Source organism: Neophocaena asiaeorientalis, unplaced genomic scaffold, assembly GCF_003031525.2.
Source record: "Neophocaena asiaeorientalis asiaeorientalis breed wild unplaced genomic scaffold, Neophocaena_asiaeorientalis_V1.1 scaffold312, whole genome shotgun sequence".
In the NCBI taxonomy this organism is placed as follows: domain Eukaryota; kingdom Metazoa; phylum Chordata; class Mammalia; order Artiodactyla; family Phocoenidae; genus Neophocaena; species Neophocaena asiaeorientalis.
In genome coordinates this window covers 2,946,541-2,962,252 of record NW_020174707.1, presented here as the reverse complement: position 1 = coordinate 2,962,252, position 15,712 = coordinate 2,946,541, and positions in this window count along the sequence as shown.

Sequence of the window (15,712 nt, the reverse complement as noted above, 5' to 3'; positions counted from 1 at the left end):
GGCATCAAACAGAGGGAAAATTTCAAATTTGGGGCTGGTGTTGATGAAGCAAATAACTCTAATCATTCCCTAGCAAATCTTGTTGCAATCAAGTGGTATCCATTTTTTTGCTTTCACCAAAACTGTAGGAAGACCTACTGGAGTTGTCAGCTGATAATTAATAATTTTTGATAAGGACTTCCCTGGTGGTCCTGTGGCTAAGACTCTGTGCTTCCAATGCAAGGGGTGCAGGTTCAATCTGTGGTCGGGGAACTAAGATCCCACATGCCGTGCAGTGTGGCCCAAAATATAAATTTTTAAAAATTTATAAAAACAATTTTTTTGATAATAGTTTACTACAGGATCTTCAGCATGTGATGCAGAAGGAGTTTAAGGAGCCAAGCAATGTTACTGTAATAAAATTCCTTCCACTCTGATCTGCATATTTATGTGAATAAGATTTCTGGGTACTTAAATCCATACATATGAAAAATAGGAATACAGTTGATGCTGAACGCTGCTTTCTAGCAATAAGTAATACTCATTCACAGATACATTTATAAAGAGATGCATTTCCAATAAAATTTTACTTTTATGCTTAATAATTTACATTTTATCAAACTTTGATATATATTATATCGTTTTGATCAATTTGGTAGCAATAATATAGTAATGATAACTTCATTGAGAAGAGATTTTTTTTAAGCACTTAGAGTCTTACTGTTTCTAATGTATTATCTACAACATGAATATCTCCCCCCAAATTTAGGCATGTTTATTCAGTTGCCTATTTGATAATTCTACTGGAATGTGTAACAGGTATCTCAAACTTAACATGTCTAAAATCAGACTTCTGGTATTCCTCCTCAAACCAGCTCTTCCTGTAGGCTTCCACAGCTCATGAAGGCACTATCATCCTTTCAGCTGCTCAGATCAAAAACCTTAGAGTTGTCCTTGACCCCTGAGGCAGCCATGAGACTATGTCTCACAGACCTCCCATGCAGGGAGTGCAACTGAGTGAGAACACCACACGCTGTGCTTGAAATCCATCATCACGTTTGCATGGAGGCCACCTCTTCCATGGACTGCTCCGCACCAATAATTGAGTATGGCAGGAATACTAAGGCAGACCCATTCCCGGGAGACACAGGACTCCTTTGTTGACCAACTTTGGCTTAAGAACTCTCCAATGGCTTTCCCAAACCTTCCTTAGACTGCATGGTGGCCTTGGACTCTTTCACCCAACACTGTCTCCCCCTCCCTTTCATCCAGGGTCAAACTTCCATCATGGTCGGATGGCTCACCCAGCTTTCCCTGGCTCCTTTCCTATTTTCTTTCACACAGGAAATAATAAAATGCTTATATGCTTTAATTCCACCTGGGCATCTGCTTCTCAGAAAACACAGATGAACACATTCCTCTCTTTCTCTCACACCTCACATCCAACCAGCAAACCCTGTCTGCTCACTTCAATCTATAACCAGGATCTAACTGCTTCTCGCCATCACCCTGGTTCAAGCTATCATCATCTCTCACCAGATTATGGCAACAGCCTCCTGTCTCAGGCAGCATGGTACATGAAAGATGGTCATAAATTCATTGTTCTCCTTTCTACCCTCTTGAACCTGGCCTTGGCCTCTGAGTGCTTTAGCCAATTGCATATAGAAGAAGCCATGCTGTGCCAGGCTTTAAGACGACTGTCAGCTTCTGCTTCCTGCCTCTTGGAACCTAGCCTCCATGTTGTGTGGAAGCCCTAACAGCTCACTTGGAGGAGAATCAAAGCCCCTGGCCGAAAGCCCCAGCTGAGCTCCTAGACAACAGCTAGGACCAACTTGCCAGCCACTTGAGTGAGCCATCTTGGAAATGAATCCTCCAGCCCCAGCTACCTTAGCCGATGCCACATGGGGTGAAGATGAGCTATCCCTGCCAAGCCTTGCCTAAATTATAAAAGCGTGAGCAAATCAACGACTGTGGTTGTTTTAAGCCATTAAGTTTGGGGATGGTTTTTTACACAGCAATAAATAACTGTAAGAGCCAGAGCCCCAACAGGAAATAGATGGCACACTGAAGGGGTAACTGAAGACAGTTTAATTAAGGGACCATGTTTGCAAAGGTGTGACCAGGGTAAGGGATAATGAAGCACCAGGGACTCAAGTGAGGGGGATTCCATGTCCGTGTCTAGGCCTAAAGGAGCAATGGAAGACAGCAGTTACAAGAAGCCCAAAAGGGTAGCTACAAGGGAAACACACCACCTGACAGGAGTTGTGGGCCCAGGTAGAGGGACTCAGTCAACCTGCAGTGACTAGAGGACTAAATGGAATATATACCCAGATCTCATTCTCTCTCCCTCTTGTCTCCTACTGGTCCGCATTAGCTGAATCCACTGAAAGCCAGAGAGCAAGGAGCCCACTGCTGTAGTCCCTAGAGGTCAGCCTCCCAGGGCACAGAGCAGGCTGGAGAAAGGTGGATAGTAGATCTGAAGAGCAAATGAAAGCTATCCAGCACCCCATTAGCAGCTCTCCCTGCTTTAGCCCATACCCCCTTGCGGTATTTTCAACACAGCAGCTAGAAAGATCTTACGAAAGCTTAAGTCAGATGACATAATTTCTTTGCTCAAAACCCTCCATAATCAATCAAAGCTAAAAACCCTCAAAATATCCTACAAGACCCTACATAATCTTACTACTCATGAGCTCTGAATTCACCTCCAGGGGTTCCCACTCTCCATCTGGCTCCGGCCATGCTGGCCTTCTTGCCCTTCTCCAGACATGACACGCTAGGCTCAGGGGGCTTGCGCCAGCTACTTGCTGTATCTAGCATGTTCTTCCCCTCAGATTCACATAACTGGGTCCTCTACTTCCTTCAGATCACTTGCAAAAGTTGCCTTTTCAGGGAGGCCACCCTATCAAAAATGTCAACACCACCTCCCGTCTGACATGATATACCTCCTTTCCCTGCTTTGTTTCTCTTCGTAGCACGTTACAATATCTAAAATTACATATATTTTACTTATTTATCCTGTATATTGAATGTCTCCCTCACCATAAAGTAAGTTCCATGAGGGCGGGGATTTTTGTCTGTTTTGTTTATTAGAACAGCACCTAGAACAATGTCTGGCACAGAATAAGCATTCAATAAATACTTGTTTAATAAATGAATGAAAGGACATGGAAAATGGCAATGGGTAATTTCAACATATATATCTGTATATGTATATGTGCATGTGTGTATGTTTGTATGCAGGAAATTGTAATAGAGTGATTAAATAAAAATCTTTCAAACGTACAGTACATCAGGACAATTTTGAGGGAGAATAGAAAGAAAATTCCAGTTCAAAGAGAAAAAGGAATGATATAAAATTTCTATTAAGGAAGAACCTGTTTGTGTGTTTTGTAAATGGACGTTAACGGGTAGCAAATGGCTATGGTATTTAGATCTCACTTCCAAGTGTGACATTAAGTGTCTTAGTTTAAAATGACAATATTTCCAAAAAACTGGAAATTAAATTATCTGCAACTATTTAAGTTTATGATTATAGATATTTTAGATGTTAATTTCAAAATATGTGAAGGGGGTTCATAAGTTTAACAAAAACAATTCAGGGGATATGCAAACAAAAGAGTTTGAAGACCGCTGCTCCCCTAGGCCTAGGATTAGAAAATCTCACAGCTTATCTTGGCTCTGCCCCTAACTAGCTGTGTGACCTTAGAGAAGTCACTTAACCTCTCTGGGCCTCAGTTTTCTCATCTGTGAAATTACATAATGAGAGAACATGAAATCTAAAGTCACTTCCAGTTCTAAAACCCTCTGCTCTGTGGCCTCTAAAATTGTTTTTCTGTCTCTTTACAATTTTTTTTCTTCATGAGAATCTCTTCCACCCTTCTGCTCCTGCTCCTATGGCCACACACCCACCCCTATCATTTGTGGGCTGGGTAAAGAATACAAATAAAGGTTGCCAGGCTGCAGCAGCCCCCCTCTTCTCTTCCATGAGGAGACTTGTGTGCATGAGCATGGGCAGCTCAGCATGCACATCCAAGGGCCAGGCACTCTTCCTACACTCCCTACCCCTCACACTCCCTCAGCCCTTGCAGACCACAATCCCTCAGGCTGGGGAGTATAGCACTGTTGTCTTAGTCCATTGGGGTGGCTATAACAGAATACTACAGACTGGGTGGCTATAAACAACAAACATTTATTCCTCACAGTTCTGGAGGCGGCGAAGTCCAAGATCAAGGCGCTGGCATATTTGGTGTCTGGAGAGAACCCGCTTCCTGGTTCATAGACGGCCATCTTTTTACTGTGTCCTCACATGGCAGAAGGGGCGAGGGGGTTCTCTGGGCCTCTTTTATGAGGGCACTAATCCCATTCATAAGGGTTCTGTCCTCATGACCTAATCACCTCCCAAAGACTTCACCTGCAAATACACTGAGTTTCAGCAAATGAATTTTGGAGGGACACAGGCAATTTAGTCTATGGCAGCTGAACACCCACAGGAGGACTATGCAGGAGAAAGGCCCCTACATGTCCTGGCAGCAGACTCAGGGCCATTTGGGCAGGGGATTGCCTGCTTCTGGGCACCTAAGCAAGAGTTCCGAGTGGTCACATCCCTGTTGGCCCACAGCCATTTCACCTCATGAGGAAGGATGTGTCTGGAGGAAGGCCAAAGAGAGGTCTTCTAAAGTCCAGGGCCAAGGGAATGGTCCCAGTTGCCCAGGTCTAAGGTGGCTCTGTCTGGCCCTAACCTTTGCTGAATGATTGCCTGTCAACATGAATGGATAAACATGTATACATATCCATACAAGGATGCACTACACAGCAAGAAAAAGGGATAAACTACGGGTACACAAACCAACATGGGTGAATCTCAGACACTACGCTAAGCAAAGGACACCAGAAACAAAAGAGTATAAACTATGTGATTTCATTTATTTGAAATTCTAGAACAGGCAGATTCTATAGTGATAAAACACAGATCAGCGGTTACCTAGAGCTGGGAGTAGGGGAAATGGCTTCAAAGAGGCATGAGAGAACTTTCTGGGATAATGAGAATGCTTGTAATTTATCATGGTGGCTTCACGGATGTATACATTTGTCAAAACTCATCAAACTTAAAATGGGTGCATTTTAATTTTTTTTTTTTTTTTTTTTGCTACACTGCACAGCATGTGGGATCTTAGTTCCCCCACCAGGGATCAAACTCATGCCCCCTGCAGTGGAAGTGCAGAGTCCTAACCACTGGACCACCAGGGAAGTTCCAAAATGGGTGCATTTTATTATATGTAAATTATACTTCATTGACGTTGGTTTATGAAGAAAAACATTAAGAACAAAAGGATTGCCTAGCAGAACTAACGTCTGTCAATAAGTATACATTCTACATCATGGTATGATTTCTCTTGCCCTGTCCTAATACAATTCTCCTTAAATCCCATGTTCTCAAATAAATATGTATGTGCAGATGTATGGGGGAGAGGGACTGCCACCCATCAGTCAAACCTAGGAGCTGACTCTGAACCCCAAACTTTTTCCTTGTCGCCAGTTTATCTTAACTTTGGAATTAAAATCTCCCCCATGGAAGGCAGTGTGGAATGTTACAAGCTATGAATCCAGCAGCCCTGGGTTCAAGTCCCAGGCCTGCCACTTGTAGGCTGCATGGCCTTATACAGTAGTCAGAGGAGGACCCAAACATACAGGATCTTATTTCATCCTCACCCAAACCCTATGAAATACGTGACTTTGATCATCACTATTTTACAGATGAGACAACTGAGGCTAAGTTCCCACACCTAAGAAGCTATAAGCAGGGATTTGAATCCATATCCCTTAAGATCTGCAGTCTTATGCTTCTCCAGAGCAAGTTACTTAACTTCTGAAACTAGCGTTCCCTTCCTTCTAAGACTGGAATAACACTGCTTACATTTTAGGATCATTGTGAAAACCAAATAAGGTGCCTTGAGAATTCCCTGGCAGTCCAGTGGTTAAGACTCAGCGCTCTCACTACCGGGGCCCTGGGTTCAATCCCTGGTCGGGGAACTGAGATCCCCCAACCCGTGCAGTGTGGCCAAAAACAAACAAACAAAATCCAAATAAGGTGCCTGTGTCATTCATGGGCTCAGTAAGTTTCAGCAGTCTATTATTATGGGTACAGAATTTCCAGCCATTTACAGCTTTGGGGTTAAATACCAACATCAGTACTTCTTGCTCACCTTCCTCCTGGCAGGCTCCCCAGTTTTAGAAACTAGGGATTAATCCTGGAGGGTTCTCAAGTGACCAGGAATTTCATTACAGCAACTAAGCAATGTTTAGCAATGTGTGTACCTGAGAATGTACAAACATTCAATTTGCTGTTTGAAGCCAATTAAAGGAATTCTTCCATTCCAAGAGGCAAGATACTGAATGTTAAAACTCATTAGGAGAAGACTTAAGATCAAACAAAGGACATTTGAGGCTTCTCTTCTTGTGGTCCCCCATCCTTCACAAAAAAATACCCCCCATAGCAAATCCCCCATACACAGACACCGTCCCTGCTTAAAAGTGCCAAAGGAAAAACAATCTTTTTTTTAAAAAGGGGGGACTTCCCTGGTGGTCCAGTGGTTAGGACTTCGCCTTCCAATGCACAGGGTGCAAGTTCAATTCCTGGTCAGGGAACTAAGATCCCACATGACTCAAAAACCAAAACATAAAACAGAAGCAATCTTGTAACAAATTCAATAAACACTTTAAAAATGGTCCACATCAAAAAAAATCTTTAAAAAAAAAAGTGCCAAAGGATTCTAGGGGTGGGTTCTTTAGTAACACAGTTGTGCTGTGTTACTTCCAAGAAAAAGAAGGGTTCTAACAACCCCGTGCCTTCATTTCACGTGCCAAGAAACAAGGGGAACTATGATGATTCTGTGTCGAGATTAAAAAAGGTAATATCTAAATAAGAAGCTGTGTAGTTACAAACCCACCCACCACATGGGACTTCTCACTGCTGAGCATCACATCGTTGCTATGAGATGAATGGAGGCGGTTGGAGGAAATGTTCCTGGCACACAATGGGAGCTCAATGCAGCCTAGTGCCCGGCCCCTCTCTGAGGTTTGAGTGGGCAGGATCTTCTCAGAAGCACCAGACTCTCTTCTTTATTGTAGCAACTGAGTCAACAGGGGAGGCATCTACCTTAATTTCTGGAAAAACAGGGTGAGCAAAATTGCCGTGGAGGTGCCACCATGTCTAGGCTTAAATGCCCATTGGTCCATCACAGGAAACAAAGTAAAAGAGGGCTTTCCTAGAGGCTAATTAACAGACAACTACAGTCATCTGAGACTTAAAAGAATAAAAACAAACCACCAACTGTCACTGATCTTTTCCATCTCCTTTTGGAACAGTGTAGCTAATGGGAGGATGCTCCTAGCAATGGCTGCCAATAGTCTCCAGAATGGTTACTGAGAACAAATTCAGCCTGTAAGTAATCAGATAACGGATAGAATCTGCACCCTGGGGTGCTCTCCACCCCAAATCTCACCTCTAGTGCAACAGAGGTGACCACTCTCTCCTCCCCATTCAGGGCTCTGCTCAGAGAGGACCTGCCCAGGTAAACTTTTCCTGATTGGCCAAGTCTGCCCACAGCTCACTGTACTTGGATCCAAGCTGGGTTATGGTCTCTTGACTGAAACTTGGAAGTGAGACTCAGTTCAGTAGTTAACTACAGGTGATGAACATGTAAGATGACAGACGTAGGGGCGAGGACATCATTTGGTGCTTGCATGTTTGGCTCATAGGCTCAGAGATGCAAAAGAAGCCATTCAACCTGAAAGAAAGAAGACTGCTGCAGAGCCACAGATGGAGGCAGGGAGAAGAGGCAGAGAAACTCAGAGGAGAAAGAGGAAGGGCTCTTGGATGGTCCTTCATGTAGCCCTGCTGCATTCACCCCATTTTGTCTCAGACTGACTTGAGTCATATACAACACTCCTGTTGTCAATTCCAGACATTCTGATCCTTAAGGGCTTCAGTCCTTTAGTTGAAATGTTATACTGATGCCCCATGAAAAGATACCGTATTAAATCTTATTATTGGTCATTGGAATATTCACATGAATGACACTGTCAGAATCTTTCCCAAAGGCAAATTTTGATATGGAGATTAGTGAGGGGAGTCCAAGGATGGCCCCTTGGAAGGGCAAAATGCTCTCCAAACAAGAGAGTAGAAGAGCCCAGAAATGATGTGGGCCAGCCAACCCATCTAGTCACTTCGGTTGATCGCCAGCCCAGTTGAGTGCCCACTGTGCTTGGCTCTCCTGTCAGCCTTTCCTCCTTTCTCTCTAACCCAGTCCCTGTCCTCTTCCTCTCTTACCTGGACTTTACCTCACTCTCATAATTAGCCTCCCATGCTACAGCCTTGCTCACCACACCCTCCCCACTGTCATGTCAGTGTATTCCTTGGTTAGCTGTGTATTCCTTTGTTGGATGTCTCCTCCATGAGGCTGTCCACTTAGGAGGCCAAGGACCTTGTCTGTCTTACTCTGCAGTCATATTTAACCATTCCTAATGCAGAGTTTCCAAAGCTTGCTGCCGATGCCTTCTTGTCACTCTTTTATAGTGTTTCCTGTGCTTTGAGTGGTTTTACTCATGCTGGCTTTCTCCTTCCCATATGCTCTGGAAGCTTTCCAATGCCACGGGCAATGACTGATTCCTCTCTGAGGCCCCAGTTCCACACAGAGTCAGACCTGTAAAAATGCTGGCTGCCTGGTCACATATCCAGAAAAGATGAAAACTCGAATTCAAAAGGTTATACGTAACCGAATGTTCATAGCAGCACTATTTACAATAGCCAAGACATGGAAGCAACCTAAATGTCCACGGACAGAGGAATGGATAAAGTTGATGTGGTACGTACATACAATAGAATATTACTCGGCCATAAAAAAGAATGAAATAAAGCCATTTGCAGTAACATGAATAGAACTAGATATTATCATACTAAGTGAAGTAAGTCAAACAGAGAAAGACAAGTATCATATGATATTACTTATACCTGGACTCTAAAAACAATGATACAAATGAACTTATTGACACAACAGAAATAGAATCACAGACAAAGAAAACTTATGGCTACCAAAAGGGGAAAGCAGGGGAGAGGGATAAATTATGAATTTGGGATTAACAGATACACACTATTATATATAAAATAAACAGGGCTTCCCTGGTGGCGCAGTGGTTGAGAGTCCGCCTGCCGATGCAGGGGATATGGGTTCGTGCCCCAGTCCGGGAAGATCCCACATGCCGCAGAGCGGCTAGGCCCGTAAGCCATGGACGCTGAGCCTGCACGTCTGGAGCCTGTTGCTCCTCAACGGGAGAGGACACAACAGTGAGAGGCCGTGTACCACAAAAAAAAAAAAAAAAGATAAACAACAAGGACCTACTGTACAGCACAGGGAACTATACTCAATATCTTGTAATAACATACAATGGAAAAGAATATGAAAAAGAATATATATATAATACATAGAATTCATATATAACTGAATCACTTTGCTGTACACCTGAAACATTGTAAATCAACTATACTTCAACAAAAAAAAATGCTGGCTGGATGGAAGAATTGGATTGACAGATAGAAGAATGAAGGGAGAGAGTGAAGGAGTAACAAAGCCAGAGGGGATAATTTTTGTTACTATGGCTATATAATAAACAACTCCAAAACTGATTGGCATAAAAATAATTTTCTTAGGCCCACAGGAATCTAGAGGGGGAACGGGAGTCAGGAATTTGGGAAGGGCTTGGCTACACAGTCTTCACTTGGGGTCTGTCATGTGGTTGCAGGCAGATGTCAGCTGGAGTTGTGGTCATCTGAAGGCTAGACTGGGCTGAACACCCAAGATGGCCTTCACATGTCTGACAATTGATACTGGCTTGGAAAGGAGGTCAACTGAGACTCAACTATAACACATGTGGCCCATGGATGTGGCTTGGGCTTCATCACAGTCAGGCCTCCATAGTATAGCAAAACATCTTACACAGTGGCTAGGGCTCCAGAGTTAAGTGTCCCAGCAAAGAAGGGAGAGGGTACATTGCCTTTCCAGACTCAGCCTCAGAAGTCACACAGCATCACTCCTGCCATCCTCTGTTGGTTGAAGCAGTCACAAGCCCCCCAGATTTAAGGGAAGGGGACGTACACCCCACCTCTCAATAAAGGATGTCAAAGAGTTTTGAAGACACTTGTTAAAACTGCTTTGGGACCTTAAGACTTTTCCAGTACACCTGCTTTTATTATGGTGGAGGAAATCAAAGCTCAGGGAATTTACAAGGCTTATTCAAAGTCACATTAAAGGGGGGTACCCTCAAGATGGGAGAGGGGTAAGACATGGAGATTACCTTCCTCCCCACATATACATCAAAAATACATCTAAATGTAGAACAGCTCCTATAGAACACCTACTGAACGCTGGCCAAAGGCCTCAGACCTCCCAAAAGGAAAGAAAATCCCCACGTACCTGACCGTGTGGCTGACAGGGTCTAGGTGCTCTGGCGTGGTGTCATACCTGAGTCTCTGAGGTGGGAGAGCCGACTTCAGTACATTGGACCACCAGAGACACCCGGCCCCATATAATATAAATCGGTGAGAGCTCTCCAAGAGATCTGCATCTCAATGCTAAGACCCACCTCCACCCAACGGCCAGCAAGCTAAAGTGCTGAATGCCCCATGCCAGACAACCAGCAAGACAGGAACACAGCCCCACCCATGAGCAGAGAGGCTGCCTAAAGTCATACTAAGGTCAGAGACACCCCAAAACGCACCAGCGGATGTGGCCCTGCCCACTAGAAAGACAAGAACCAGCCCCACCCACCAGAACACAGACAACAGTCCCCTCCACCAAGAAGCCTACAAAAGCCACTGAACCAACCTCACCCACAGGAGGCACACACCAAAAACAATGCGAACTACAAACCTGCACCCTGCGAAAAGGAGAACCCAAGACAGTAAATTAAACAAAATGAGATAACAGAGAAATATGCAGCAGATTAAAGACAAAGGTAAAAATCCACATGACCAAACAAATGAGGAGGAAATAGGCAGTATACCTAAAAAAGAATTCAGAGTAATGATAGTAAGGATGATCAAATATCTTGTAATTAGAATGGAGATAATACAAGAAACATTTAACAAGGACCTAGAAGAACTAAAGAGCAAACAAACAATTATGAACAACACAATAAATGAAATTAAAAATTCTCTAGAAGGAATCAATAGCAGAATAACTGAGGCAGAAGAACAGATAAGTGACCTGGAAGATAAAATAGTGGAAATAACTACTGCAGAGCTGAATAAAAAAAGAAGAATGAAAAGAACTGAGGACAGTCTCAGAGACCCCTAAGACAACATTAAATGCACCATCACTCGAATTATAGGGGTCCCAGAAGAAGAAGAGAAAAAGAAACGGTCTGAGAAAATATATGAAGAGCTTATAGTTGAAAACTGCCTGAATATGGGAAAGAAATAGTCAATCAAGCCCAGGAAGCACAGAGAGTCCCATACAGGATAAATCCAAGGAGAAACACGACAAGACACATATTAATCAAACTATCAAAAATTAAATACAAAGGAAAAATATTAAAAGCAGCAAGGGAAAAACAACAAATAACATACAAGGGAATCCCCATAAGGTTAACAGCTGATCTTTCCACAGAAACTCGGCAAGCAAAAAGGAAGTGGCAGGACATATTTAAAGTGATGAAAGGGAAAAACCTACAACCAAGATTACTCTACCCAGCAAGGAGCTCATTCAGATTCAACGGAGAAATTAAAACGTTTACAGACGAGCAAAAGCTAAGAGAATTCAGCACCACCAAGCCAGCTTTACCACAAGTGCTAAAGGAACTTCTCTGGGCAGGAAACACAAGAGAAGGAAAAGACAAACAATAACAAAGCCAAAACAATTAAGACAATGGTAATAGGAATATACATATCAATAATTACCTTAAATGTAAATGGATTAAATGCTCCAACCAAAAGACACAGAATGGCTGAATGGATACAAAAACAAGACCCGTATATACGCTGCCTACAAGAGACCCACTTCAGACCTAGAGACACATACAGACTGAAAGTGAGGGGATGGAAAAAGATATTCCATGCAAATGGAAATCAGAAGAAAGCTGGAGTAGCAATTCTCATATCAGACAAAATAGACTTTAAAATAAAGACTATTACAAGAGACAAAGAAGGACAAGACATAATGATCAACAGATCAATCCAAGAAGAAGATATAACAATTGTAAATATTTATGCACCTGACATAGGAGCACCTCAATACATAAGGCAAATGCTAATAGCCATAAAAGGGGAAATCGACAGTAACACAATCATAGTAGGGGACTTAAACACCCCAGTTTCACCAATGTACAGATCAAGCAAAATGAAAATAAATAAGGAAACAAAAGCTTTAAATGACACATTAAACAAGATGGGCTTAGTTGATATTTATAGGACATTCCATCGAAAAACAACAGAATACACTTTCTTCTCAAGTGCCCATGGGACATTCTCCATGATAGATCATATCTTGGACCACAAAGCAAGCCTTGGTAAATTTAAGAAAATTGAAATCATATCAAGTATCTTTTCAGACCACAGTGTTATGAGACTAGATATCAATTACAGGAAAAACACTGTAAAAAACACAAACACAGGGAGGCTAAACAATACACTACTAAATGAGCAAGAGATCACTGAAGAAATCAACAAATACCTAGAAACAAATGACAATGAAAACACTACGAACCAAAACCCATGGGATGCAGCAAAAGCAGTTCTAACAGGGAAGTTTATAGCAATACAATCCTACCTCAAGAAAAAAGAAACATCTCAAATAAACAATAAAACCTTACACCTAAAGCAATAAGAGAAAGAGGAACAAAAAGAAACCTGAAGTTAGCAGAAGGATATAAATCATAAAGATCAGATCAGAAACAAATTAAAAAGAAATGAAGGAAACAGTAGCAAAGATCAATAAAACTAAAAGCTGGGTCTTTGAGAAGATAAACAATTGAGAAACCACTAGCCAGGCTCATCAAGAAAAAAGGGAGAAGACTCAAATCAACAGAATTAGAAATGAGAAAGAAGTAACAACTGACGCTGTAGAAATACAAAGGATGATGAGAGACTACTACAAGCAACTGTATGCCAATAAAATGGACAACCTGGAAGAAAAGGACAAATTCTTAGAAAAGCACAACCTTCTGAGACTGAACCAGGAAAAAATAGAAAATATGAACAGACCAATCACAAGCACTGAAATTGAAACTGTGACTAAAAATCTTCCAACAAACAAAAGCCTAGGAGCAGATGGTTTCAGAGGCAAATTCTATCAAACATTTAGAGAGGAGCTAACGCCTATCCTTCTCAAAGTCTTCCAAAATATAGCAAAGGGAGGAACGCTCCCAAATTCATTCTACAAGGCCACCATAACCCTGATACCAAAACCAGACAAAGATGTCACACACAAAAAAAAAAACTACAGGCCAATATCACTGATGAACACAGATGCAAAAATCCTCAATAGAATATTAGCAAACAGAATCCAACAGCACATTAAAAGGATTGTACACCATGATCAAGTAGGATTTATCCCAGGAACGCAAGGATTCTTCAATACACTCAAATCAATCAATGTGATACACCATATTAACAAATTGAAGGATAAAAACTGTATGATCATCTCAATACACACAGAAAAAGCTTTCGACAAAGTTCATCACCCATTTATGATAAAAACCCTCCAGAATGTAGGCATAGAGGGAAACTACCCCAACATAATAAAGGCCATATATGACAAACCCACAGCCAATATCGTTCTCAATAGTGAAAAACTGAAACTGTTTCCTCTAAGATCAGGAAAAATGCAAGGTTGCCCACTCTCACCACTATAATTCAACATACTTTTGGAAATATTAGCCACAGAAATCAGAGAAGAAAAAGTAATAAAAGAAATCAAAATCGGAAGAGAAGAAGTAAAACTGTCACTGCTTGCAGATGACATGATACTATACATAGAGAATCCTGAAGATGCTACCAGAAAACTACTAGAGCTAATCAATGAATTTGGTAAACTAGCAGGATTAAAAATTAATGCACAGAAATCTCTTGCATTCCTAAACACTAATGATGAAAAATCTGAAAGAGAAATTAAAGAAACACTCCCACTTACCATTGCAACAAAAACAATAAAATACCTAGGAAAAAAACATACCAAAGAGACAAAAGAGCTGTAAGCAGAAAACTATAAGACCTTGATGAAAGAAATTAAAGATGATACAAACAGATGGAGAGATATACCATGTTCTTGCATTGGAAGAATCAACACTGTGAAAATGATTATACTACGCAAAGCAATCTACAGATTCAGCAAAATCCGTATCCAACTACTAAGGGCATTTTTCAGAGAACTAGAACAAAAAATTTCACAATTTCTATGGAAACACAAAAGACCCCAAATATCCAAAGCAATCTTGAGAAAGAAAAATGGAGCCAGAGGAATCAGGCTACCTGACTTCAGACTATACTACAAAACTACAGTAATCAAGACAGTCAATGGAACAGAATAGAAAGACCAGAGATAAACTCACGTACATATGGTCACCTTATCTTTGATGAAGGAGGCAAGAATATACAATGGAGAAAAGAGAGCCTCTTCAATAAGTGGTGCTGGGAAAACTGGACAGCTACATGTAAAAGAATGAAATTAGAACACTCCCTAACACCATACACAAAAATAAACCTAAAATGAGAAGTCCTAAAGTCCTAAATGTAAGGCTAGACACTATAAAACTCTTAGAGGAAAACATAGGCAGAACACTATCACATAAATCACACCAAGATCCTTTTTGACCCACCTCCTAGAGAAATGGAAACAAAAACAAACTAATATGACCTAATGAAACTTCAAAGCTTCTGTACAGCAAAGGAGCCATAAAGAACACGAAAAGAAAAGCCTCAGAATGAGAGAAAATATTTGCAAATTAAGCAACTGACAAAGGACTAATCTCCAAAATTTACAAGCAGCTCACACAGCTCAATATCAAAAACACAAACAACCCAATCCAAAAATGGGCAGAAGACCTAAATAGACATTTCTCCAAAGAAGACATACAGATGGCTAAGAAGCACATCTAAAGCTGCTCAACATCATTAATTATTAGAGAAATGCAAATCAAAACTACCATGAGGTATCACATCATGAAATTGAGACACAGATGTAGAGAACAAATGTATGGACACCAAGCGGGGAAAGCGGCAGGCTGGTGCGGGTGGTGGTGTGATGAATTGAGCGATTGGGATTGACATGTATACGCTGATGTGTATAAAACAGATAACTGATAAGAACCTGCTGTATAAAATATATATGTGTGTGTGTGTGTGTGTGTGTGTGTATACTATTCAAGTCATCTAAAAACAAAAAAATTATCTTCTTTCCTTCCAATCCCATTGGAAACTACTGTATTCCAGTTTCCTTCCAGAGAATTTTTATGCTTATAAAAGCAAATATGAGTAATTTTCTTTGCTATACCTTTTGATTTTTCATACAAATAAAAGCACACTATAAACACACACACAAAAAAAACTACAATGAGGTATCACCTCACACCGGTCAGAACTGCCATCATCAGAAAATCTACAAACAACAAATGCTGGAGAGGGTGTGGAGAAAAGGGAACCCTCTTGCACTGTTGGTGGGAATGTAAACTGATACAGCCA